At 43.7% G+C, this 10,846-nt stretch overlaps 1 long non-coding RNA gene across 3 annotated transcripts; it reads left to right on the top strand.

Moving 5' to 3' along the window:
- The first annotated feature begins 8,432 nt into the window (after window positions 1-8,432).
- On the top strand, window positions 8,433-10,312 carry LOC128895388 (uncharacterized). 3 transcript variants are annotated; one of them, XR_008461768.1, is made up of 4 exons: window positions 8,433-8,664; window positions 9,535-9,768; window positions 9,853-10,113; window positions 10,188-10,312. It is a non-coding gene; the product is annotated as an uncharacterized LOC128895388 (long non-coding RNA). The 3 variants fall into 3 exon arrangements; XR_008461767.1 differs by having other exon boundaries at window positions 9,482-9,768; XR_008461766.1 differs by having other exon boundaries at window positions 8,765-9,768.
- Window positions 10,313-10,846: the final 534 nt, after the last annotated feature.

Below are 10,846 nucleotides of genomic sequence, written 5' to 3'. Positions count from 1 at the left end.
AAATTAAATTAATATGATTTTAAATACTTTCTATTTTTTCACGGAAAGTAATAAAATAATTAAAACATGAAAATATTTAAATTAACGAAAAGAAACATTACTTTGACGAAACGAACACGGGACAGCTATACCATACACCGAGGCCTTAACTGCTCGACCACGCCGCTCACTTACAAAGCTGTAGTGAAGTCACGGTTATTCATTTTACGTTACGTATACATAAAATCACTAATAATTCGGAAACTTACTTTTTATTTTGTTTTTCGCTATTGAATGAAACACTGATTGATTTATTTACTTCAGTTTATTTAAACGGTAGAAATCAAGTCAACTAGCGGCTAATGTTTCATTGGAGCGTCAAGGTCAACGGCCTGTAACATTTATATTTTTCGATAAATCCTTCCACGAAAATCTCTACATACTAATAACATAATACTATAGACGTGTGTAAAATTTCAAATTAAAGTCTTGCATACTTTATAAGAAACAAAAATGATAAAGAAGCCGCGAAAGAAGGAATTTCCCATTTAATATAATTATTGTTATGTGGTGAAAATCAAAAATTTCAAAAACATGTATCCATAATTAAAGCCTGTAGTTTACGCATATAAATTTTCATGAATGAAAAACATTATTTAGTGTGGAAAATTAAAAAAAAAGAACTGTTCGAGACAAAATCGCCTTTAATTGAGGTGGAGTTTGGGTCGAGGAACCAGTGAAAAGGAACAGAACACGCGTTCCCGGAACGTGATTTAACGGCACATCAAAGTATATTTTACAACCGTCGATAATACATAAATTGCGGAGAAACTGTATTTACCAGAGAAACATATACACTAGAATATATTATTTAAACCAAAGCGAAAGCGTCTTAATTCATCCGCTGCGTCACATTCGCAGTAAACCGATTAAATTCGAAGCGCACGTGGTTCGAACAAGGAAAAAGCGAAAAAAGCGGAACCAATCAAAGCGCGCGTGCTGTTTGTTAGCGTGGTAGACAAAAGACTAATTAGCCGGGCGCTCGATCTTCTAAAAATTGCTTTGTTCGGTGTCGCCCGTCACTCCCCTACCCCCTCCGGCGCTCCGATGGCCAGCAGAGCGACGGAGAGTGACAGCGTCGGAAAGAGATGGTGCAAGTACCGAACGTTCTAGCAAAAAAAAACTCACCGGTGATTAAAGTGCGAGCGCCCGATATGTTCCAAAACATATGTTTAACTTGATATATCGAGCGTTCGAGCAGCTGCAATAGACGCGCGAATAGTCGCTTTAAAGGCTGCTTGAACATACCGCCAGCCTTCTTCGCTTCGCAAAGAATTAGCCAACCCTTTTCAGATGCTATTACTACGTACAACTAAAATACTATACAAGCAGCAATGAAAAGGCAACGTAGTTTAGAGCAAAGCTAAAGCTAAAGTGGATCGCACGGCAAGTTAAAGCATAAAAGCATAAAAAATAAAAAATAAATAAAGCTCATATCCACTCAAGCAAAGGAAAACAAAAGAAAAAAACAAAATGCGGCGCATATTAATTCTCAGTAAGTGCCAAACAAAAAAAAAACAAAATGAAGCGCATATCAATTCAAAGAAACGCAGAGAAGATAGAAATCAAAATAAGCGAACAACTTACATCTACGTACTGTACAGTGTCAAGTAAGTCGTCAATGACAAAACTAAGATTTTTAAGAGAAAATCTTATAAGGTATGCTACATACAGTTTTTTATACAAGTTGGGGGTTCCCGCCCGCCGTAGCGTGTGCGAGTACAACTTTAAAAAAATGCGTCCTTTCGAGCTCCAGAGTTATGAGTTTTCCATATGTGCAACTGGCAGTGGACACACCTTCACAATGGGCCTCGTTATAATACTGTTAGCGGTTCGCAGCGTCACCACTCTCACCCTACCGTCGCTTCCCGTGTGTACCGATTCGACACGTCCCATTGGCCATTTCGTCGGTGGCTGCAGATCGTCGCGGAGTAGGACTAGAGAGCCAACCTTCAGAGTCTCTCGCTCGTGGCGTCACTTTGGAAGTTGCTGAAGGTGCTGCAAGTATTCTTGCCTCCATCTTTTCCAGAACGAGGCACCCATCTGGGTGAGAAGCTTCCATCGCATGGACATAGGGACGCAGGAAGTTCCACTTTCTAGCTCTGGAACAGCAACTAATGGCTCTCCAATAAGGAAGTGGCCCGGTGTTAAAGCCGCGAAATCCGACGAATCTGCAGACAGAGCGTAAAGTGGTCTTGAATTAAAGCATGCTTCGAATTGCGAAAGCAGAGTGGAGAGTTCCTCGAAGGTAAGGGTAGCGTCTCCTATAACTCGTCTGAGATAGAACTTGACCGATTTCACCCCTGCCTTCCACACGCCTCCGAAGTGTGGTGCATGAGGAGGAATGAACTTCTACTCCGTTCCGTCGGCTGCAAGAGAAGGAACTACATCTTTGTAGAATTGGAATGCCTGATTGAACATTAGGCGGTGTTCGCGATCAGCTCCACGAAACACCGTGCCATTGTCGCTGAGCATGGTGATACAGCGTCCTCGTCGGTTCACAAAGCGGCGAAATGCTGCAAGAAACGACGCTGAAAACAGGTCCGAGACGGCTTCCAAATGAACGGCCTTGGTTGCGAGGCACACAAACAATGAAATGTAACCCTTATAAGCCTTGTGACCTCGACCTGGCGCCGTGCGAAGCATAACGGGACCTGCATAGTCGACCCCAGAAGTCTGGAAAGCTCGCTGTTGTGTGGTGCGCTGCTCTGGAAGTTGGCCCATCAGCTGACTGGCGGGTCGGCTAGCGAACCGACTGCACCGAACACAATCTTTAACGACGGACCTGATCAAAGACCTGCCACGAACAATCCAATACTTGCGCGCAAGAAGGCTGCTCGTGAGTTGTGGGCTTCCATGTAGAGATTGCAGGTTAGCATCCCGAATGAGAAGCCGCGCCAGCGGACAAGTTCCTGTTACAATCACGGGATGCTTTTCACCATATGGAAGCGGCGTAGCAGCAAGACGTCCGCCTACTCAGAAGATCCCCAAATTGTCCACGATGGGTCTCAGCATGTTTAATGAAGAGGCCTTGCACAGCTCACCCTTTTTCTCGATTTGTTCAAATTCTGGTTTGAAGTGAATCTGCTGGAACAAGCACAAGAGAACTCGAAGGGCCGAGGCTTTTTCAGCTAGGGTGATGTGCCCAATTTGGCAGGATCGTCGTCGGGTACGTTCTGCAAATCGAAAACAATAGGATACAATTGAAACCAGAGGAGATAAGGATGAAAATTTTGTTAATAGTTTGCTGGACGTTGGATTCTGGACGGCGATATGAACTGTTGCCTGTCGTCTCTCGGCCTCGGCAGAATCAGTTGTCTGCAGAAAATTGGTAGGCCAGTGTTCAGGAGAATCCTTGAGCCGAAAGGGCCCATGCCACCAGAGGTCGTTGTTCATCAGCTGGTCTGGATTGATACCTCTGGTGGCGACATCTGCCGGGTTATCGGTCTAGTTGACATGGCGCCATTTTTTCACTGGGACTCGGATCTGTATAGCAGCTACTCGGTATGCGACGAATGGTTTCCAGAGTGACGCATGTCCGCGAATCCAGGTTAGGACCACGCTGGAGTCAGTCCACGCCGTGATCGAGGCAGGTAAGTTCAGCCCATCCTTGACCTGCACCAAAAGTTTGGGCAGGAGCACGACCTCACACAATTCGAGCCGTGGAATGCTGACCGTTCTGACGGGGGCCACCTTGGTTTTAGCGACCAGCAACGAGGTAGTGGCAACTGCCTGTTTAAGGACCCTGAGGAATACGACCGCGGTGTAAGCGCGCTGGGACGCATCACAGAAGCCGTGAAGTTCGAGGCAGTCCCCTGGAGAGTAGTGCATCCAGCGAGGCACCACTACACGATGTAGATCTGGAAGTGAGTGGCGAAAACTCGACCAGGTATGTTGAATGTCGCGGGGGATCATCATCCCAACCTACGCCGAGAATTCACAGATCCTGCATCAGAATTTTTGCAAAGATTAGAACCGATGTAGTCCATTCTAACGGATCAAAGAAGCTGGCCACGTCGGAAAGGATTGACCGTTTCGAAGGTTTTCGGGCGCCACCCTCTGACCCGACCACTCGAAGAGATAGGGTATCGTCGTGTGGACTCCATCGTATTCCCAAGGTGTTGAGACTGTCTGAATGTTGAAACAGATGAGAACCGCTGGCTTCAGGATCTTGAAGCATATGAAAATTCGAAGCCCATTTGCTCAAATCAAAGGCTCCTGATTTGAGAATACCGATCACTTGGCGCTGAAGCTCTCGAGCCTGGTGAATATCATCAGCCCCAGCCAGGATATCGTCCACGTAGCGATGGAGTCGCAACGTACTAGCACCGAGTGGGAATCGATGTTCTTCATCGTCGGCGAGTTGATTCATCACCCGAAGTGCCAGGAAAGGGGCGGACGCTGTTCCGTAGGTGACGGTGGTCACGGTGAAATCCTGTATTGGGTCGTCTGGTTTTGCACGCCAATGGATTCGCTGCCACGGTGCGTCAGACGGATGGATTCGAATCTGCCGATACATCTTGACTATATCAGTGGTGAAGACAATCCTGAACAATCGCCAGCGAGTAAGGACCATCCATAAATTGGCCTGCAGCTTCGGGCCGATGAGGAGACAGTCATTGAGTGATGCTCCCGAAGTGCTCGGAAAGGAAGCGTTGAACACCACTCGCAGCTCCGCATTAGGGTCGTGGCGTTTCATCACAGCATGGTGAGGAATGTAATATTCAACCTCTTTAGACGTGGCCTGGACTGCGGCTTCCATGTGCTGTAACAACAAGTATTCAGACATAAATTTTGAATATTCTTCCTTTAGCGAGGTGTTCGAAGCGAGTCGGCGTTCGCAATTGAGAAATAGTTTGAACGCCAAGGATCGAGATTACCCCAGGACAACAACAGGGTCCTACCAAAACGGTAGTCGGACGATGTAATGTCCTGATTGGTCCCGTTCGTGAGTTTCTCGAAAGTGTCGCTCTGCTTGTTCATCATCGGCGGATAGGGGTGCTGTTTCGTGGACCTTCTCCAATTCCTAGAACTGTTGAAGAAGTCGATGCGTGCTGTCTTCAACCTGGCAGTGATAAGAGCAGGTGACGCGTCCTGGGGATGCAGGTTTTTTTGCCGTTGGCCCTATCACCACCCAGCCGAGCGGTGTAGATTGAGCGGTAGGCGTTCCCGGAGGTCCAGCTCGGGATTCGCCCAGGAAGAAGTCCCCACAGATATCTGCGCCAAGAATAAGGTCAACACGATCAGGCACGCCAAAGTTAGGGTCGGCCAGTGTGATGCCGTCCAAATGTCGCCAAAGTGTCGAGGAAACCTGTCGGGCTGGCAAAAATGAGGTTAGTTTTTTCAGTACTAAAGCTCGGAATGGCAATTGGAAATTCGACGAGCATCTTGATCGTAGTACTAGATCTACCACACCCGTGGCCACTCCACTTTCGTGCGCTTGCACGCCGGAAATGGACACCCTTACCGGGCGCCGTAAAAGATGCAAAGACTGAGCTACCCACTCAGTCACCAGAGATGCATTGGAGCCAGTGTCGAGGAGGGCTTCAATGGTTTGCCCAGTAGGCGCCTCCAGTCGTACACGGGCGGTGGCGAGAAGTACCGGCGTCCTGGCTCTCACCGTCGCGGAGAGCGCGGTGGCAGCGGATTGAATTTCTTCCGAGGAAGTACTGGCAAAGTTCAACGTGAAGTGCGCTGGTCCGACACTCGACACTGGGGCTGTAGTCTCCCCATGGCTGACATCGTGCAGGAGCGTATGGTGATGTCTGCTGCACACTAGGCAAACATGTTTAAATGGGCACTAACGCAGATCGTGACCAGCACCCAAACAGTTGAAGCAAACTCGAAGCGTGATAGCGCGTTCCTTCCGTTTCAAATGAGTAAGTGCTTTGAACTTCGAGCAGTACCCTAGGTGATGGTTTCCAGAACACGAGGGGCACTTCCTATTTTCCTTCGGCTTCGCCGTGGCAGCCAGAACCACTGTGCTCCATTTACAGGTGGTGCCCTCCCTGAATTTCTACCGGGATGAGTCCTTTGAAGCAGAAGTTCGAAGCGCAGGATCTCGATGCGAAGCCGTACTCAGAGCCTGGATACGGTTTTCTAAAAACGAAGACAACTGTTTAAACGATGGAATTTCTCTGCAGTTGACTAAAGAAGTTTCCCAAGCGAGATGAGTGGTATTGTCCAGCTTTTGACTCAGCAGATACACAAACCACTCGTTCCAGACAGCGATCGGTTTTTTGAGCGCTGAATACGCTCGAATTGATTGCCGAAAGTTATCTAGGAGGCGCTTCAGTTCGGCGGGAGACTGGTGTTGAGCAGGCGGACACGTGAGAAGAGCACGATGATGGGCGAACGAGAGAAGCCGAGTATTTCCATAACGGATTTCCAAGTCCTCCAAAGCGCCGCGATAACCAGCTTCCGTTAAAGGAGTGTTTTGCAAAAGTTCTGCAGCTCCACCTGTTAAACAGATCTTTAAGTAAGTTAACTTTTTTACTTCTGACAACTGGGAAACGTCATGGACTAGGCTTTTGAACAAATCCCGAAAACTCTCCCAGTGGAGCGGATCGGCGGAGAAAGTTGGCAGACCGATCTTTGGAAGCTGGGGTGTCGGTTCCACCCCCATCCCTTGGTGTTTGGGATTAACGGTTGACCGGTCCTCCAGGGTCTGGCTGATCATGGGCGCGGCGTTAAAATAGTAGTCCCACACTGTGGCGAAGACATCCTGCTGAACGTAGTTGCGGCTGTCTCTTTGCAGCGTATGATCCTACGGTGACCAGCAAAGAACCCTTCTCAGTATTTCTCCAAAAGAGTTTTCCGTTGTTCGAGGACTGCCCTTGTCATCTTCCTTTTCCCAAGCTTGCAGATATTGGGCCAAAAATGTTGAATCAGTCCCGCTAGTTCCTCCTGATCGCAAAGGAGATCGGCAAAGGATTCTGCGTGCAGCATGATAACGGTGAGTCGAAGAACTTTTAAAACGAAAGTTTCGTTATGTCAGTGCACAGCAGAACAGTCACAGGGATTTTAAAATTCTGTTTTTCTATTTACAGGAACAGCTGATCAACAGAATTCACGGGCGAGCGTATGTAAAACACAAGTCAAGTTCAGAGTGTCGACAATTGTAAACAAGCGACGCGAACGGTCTCGACTGCGTGGAGAGAAATAAAAAAAACAAGTTTTCGAGCACGTTCCGCGAAGTAACCGTTTTACTGAAAATTCATATAACGAAACAAAAGTCCACTTAACTTGCAATCGATGCTTCTTTCCTTCCCTTTTCACGGCGTGAAAAACCAGCAAGAGTTCGGTGCAATGTGGAGCAGCAGTTTCTATCACGATGGGACGATGCACAGTTTTTCTCTGTTCCCTTTCTTCAGATTAGAAGCCAGATCACTCGAGGTTCGAGCACCGCTTTTAATGTATCCGGCTCGAAGGACGAAATGTTCGAGACAAAATCGCCTTTAATTGAGGTGGAGTTTGGGACGAGGAACCAGTGAAAAGGAACAGAACACGCGTTCCTGGAGCGTGATTTAACGGCACATCAAAGTATATTTTACAACCGTCGATAATACATAAATTACGGAAAAACTGTATTTACCAGAGAAACATATACACTATAATATATTATTTAAACCAAAGCGAAAGCGTCTTAATTTGTCCGAGGCGTCACATTCGGAGCAAACCGATTAAATTCGAAGCGCACGTGGTTCGAACAAGGAAAAAGCGAAAAAAGCGGAACCAATCAAAGCGCGCGTGCTGTTTGTTAGCGTGGTAGACAAACGACTAATTAGTCGGGCGCTCGCGCGGAGATTCCCGATTCCGGGAATCTTCTAGAAATTGCTTTGTTCGGTGTCGCCCGTCTCTCTCCTGGTCCCTCCGGCGCTCCGCTGGCCATCGGAGCGACGGAGAGTGACAGCGTCGGAAAGAGATAGTGCAAGTACCGAACGTTCTAGCAAAAAAAAACTCACCGGTGATTAAAGTGCGAGCGCCCGATATGTTCCAAGACATATGTTTAACTTGATATATCGAGCGTTCGAGCAGCTGCAATTGACGCGCGAATAGTCGCTTTAAAGGCTGCTCGAACAAAAACATTTTTTCAAAAATAAATTATTTAAATAAATAAATAAACAATTTTTTCTACCATGGGGAAAATACCTATTCAAAGACGCATCAATTAAAAACAAAATTTTGTCCTACCTCCTCTAGTTTTTGAGATATTTAAAAAAACGTGGTTTTCACCAACCACTTTAGTAGCTGTTTCACCCCTCCAATATCGACGATTGCCGTTAAAAGAAATACCTGTCGAATAGTTTTTTTTTAAGTACCTACCACATAAATTTCATCAAACTCGGCGTGTACCCATTGGATATGTTCCCTTGTCAGGACAGGTTATGATACCCTGCAGATTCAACAACATTAAAACAACAGTCAATTTCTTCATCGCTACAAATTTTGTACAGATGTTACTCAAACTGTTAAATATTTAGACTGCATTTATGATGTTCACGGTAAAACACTTTTGGTGCTTTTTCTTCATCCAAATCTTTTTGCTAGCTACGCACCATATTTTTCTGACATTTGAAAATGTTGCTGCGTACTAGTGCGTCGTGCAAGGAGGTAATAAAAAAGGTGAGTTGGTTTTATATTTTTCAAAATTAGCTGAAATCAGTGAATAGAAAACAAGCTTAATTAAAAATTGCCTTTGTTTTTTTTGAAATTTATTTTTTAGTAGAATTTAGTACTTGTGGTTAAACAGTATCAATTATTTGCTCGTGTTTAAAGTCAAATGATTTTATAAACTCACCTCAATAAAATGATGTAAATTATAAACATTTAACTACGTTTGTATTATAGTGATGCAATCTCCAGATTTTCATCGTATTCATAGAGGTATGCCATTAAAACCACCAAATTTTAGAATATATGATTATTATTTAACGAATATAAAGTATAGAAATGAACATAAACTATATGTTCTTTATATGCAAAAATCAATTGATCCAGAATTAATCACATACATGTGTACATTAATGAATCTGAGACAAAACACTATCGATCAATAGCCTTGCGATCGATAGGTCAGTTTTGTTTTAGCGAAATTAAGAATAGGTAAAACGAAATCGATAATATAAACCCTGTTTTCCGTATATATACCAATATAAAGATTTTAAATTATGTTTCTTCGTTTTACATATCCTAGTGTATATGTATATTTGTTCTAGATGTTTCATCGGTATCTTTAAAATAATCATACATTTGCTCTATAAAGTCGTTCACAATTATTTGTTTTTTCAAGATCATCGTATGTTATTTTTTACATGCAACGCACGCCACGCGTAGCCAACGAACATTACAATATTGACGCGATTAATTATTTAGTATTTGTTGTACTCGAAGTGTCTCGTCTGTTCAGTGTACTTGGATTTGTATTTTTTTATTGATGGAGAAAATTGCAGGAAAGGCAGTAGGTAGCACAGTTTATTTGTGGAACAATTATAGCTACAACAAAGACAATCGTAGTGAGTGCATTTATCGTTGCGATACTAGACGAACTACACGATGTTGTGGGGCTGTAATGGATCTTGGTGATGAAACTATTAAGTTATTAAAACCGCATAATCATTCCGAGGTATTTCATAGAGGCGATTAGGAAAAAATGAAAAATGAAATGCGTCAAATGTGCCGAGAAGCATTAATACCACTGAAGCAAATTTTTTATGATATCTGTAGGAAGTATGTTTATGCTTATAATACATTTTGCATATCTTCTAGTCAATTTTTTTGTTTATGGTATATTATTCAAATGTCTACGTATAGATATCCAGATGCTCCAGCGTATAGATCTTTTAATAGATTAAGGTCAACCTTGCGAAAGATACGAGCGAGTAATAAACCAAAAATTCCACAAACATTAGAAATTTTGTACCAGGGGTTACAAAGTTACGAACCTCTACAAATTTTGTGAAAATTCATTTTGTAAAATCAAAAATATGTGAAACTGCAATAATACTTTCAACTGATGGTTTGTTGAAAAGTTTATCCAAAGCCAAGGAATTGTTCATTGATGGCACATTTGCAGTAAGTATAGTAAAAGTAATAAAATCTGTGTAAATAGTAGTAAATCATGTAATAATATTTGTTCGTACTTTTAGGTTTTACCCAAAGAACCTCAGACTGGACAGCTCTACACCATCCATATGCGCTACATGGATAATGTAAAAGCAATTATTTAATATACAGGGTGTACCAGTCTAACTGTTACAGAGCTGTAACTCCTAAACTATTGGCCGCATGCAAAATTTCAAATATGGAAATTCCATGGTAAAATATTTCCCATATTTGAAATTTTGCAAATGGTCGATAGTTTAGGAGTTACAGCTCTGTAACAGTTAGGCTGGGACACTCTGTATAACTGATATAAAGGGTGGGGCAATAACTATGTCCACTTTGAATATTGCCGTTATTTGTAATAATATGAAAAAACGTTATATACAAAACTAAAACGGTATAGGGGGGGCCCCTATGCCCCCCCGCATATTACGACATAAACATTTTCCACATGGGTGGAGGTATAAAGGAGATTTCAAGGTCATCTCTATTTTTTTTTAACGGAATGCTATGTTTTTTTTATCGCGATGTAATAGCCAGTGTTGAGACGACATCGGCAAGTTATCATTAAAAGTCATGCAAGGTCACATGTGATAGTAAAATAAACTTTCTTACATTAGAGGAGATGCTCGAAGTGGTGACCGTTCGCGTCAATGCAGAGTTGCAATCTTCGTATCGCTGCATCACGTGCATGTCTTATCGT

Source organism: Hylaeus anthracinus, unplaced genomic scaffold (assembly GCF_026225885.1).
Source record: "Hylaeus anthracinus isolate JK02 unplaced genomic scaffold, UHH_iyHylAnth1.0_haploid 5, whole genome shotgun sequence".
NCBI lineage: Eukaryota > Metazoa > Arthropoda > Insecta > Hymenoptera > Colletidae > Hylaeus > Hylaeus anthracinus.
Note: the sequence above shows the minus strand (reverse complement) of the source record. Positions and strands in the feature narration are given on the sequence as shown.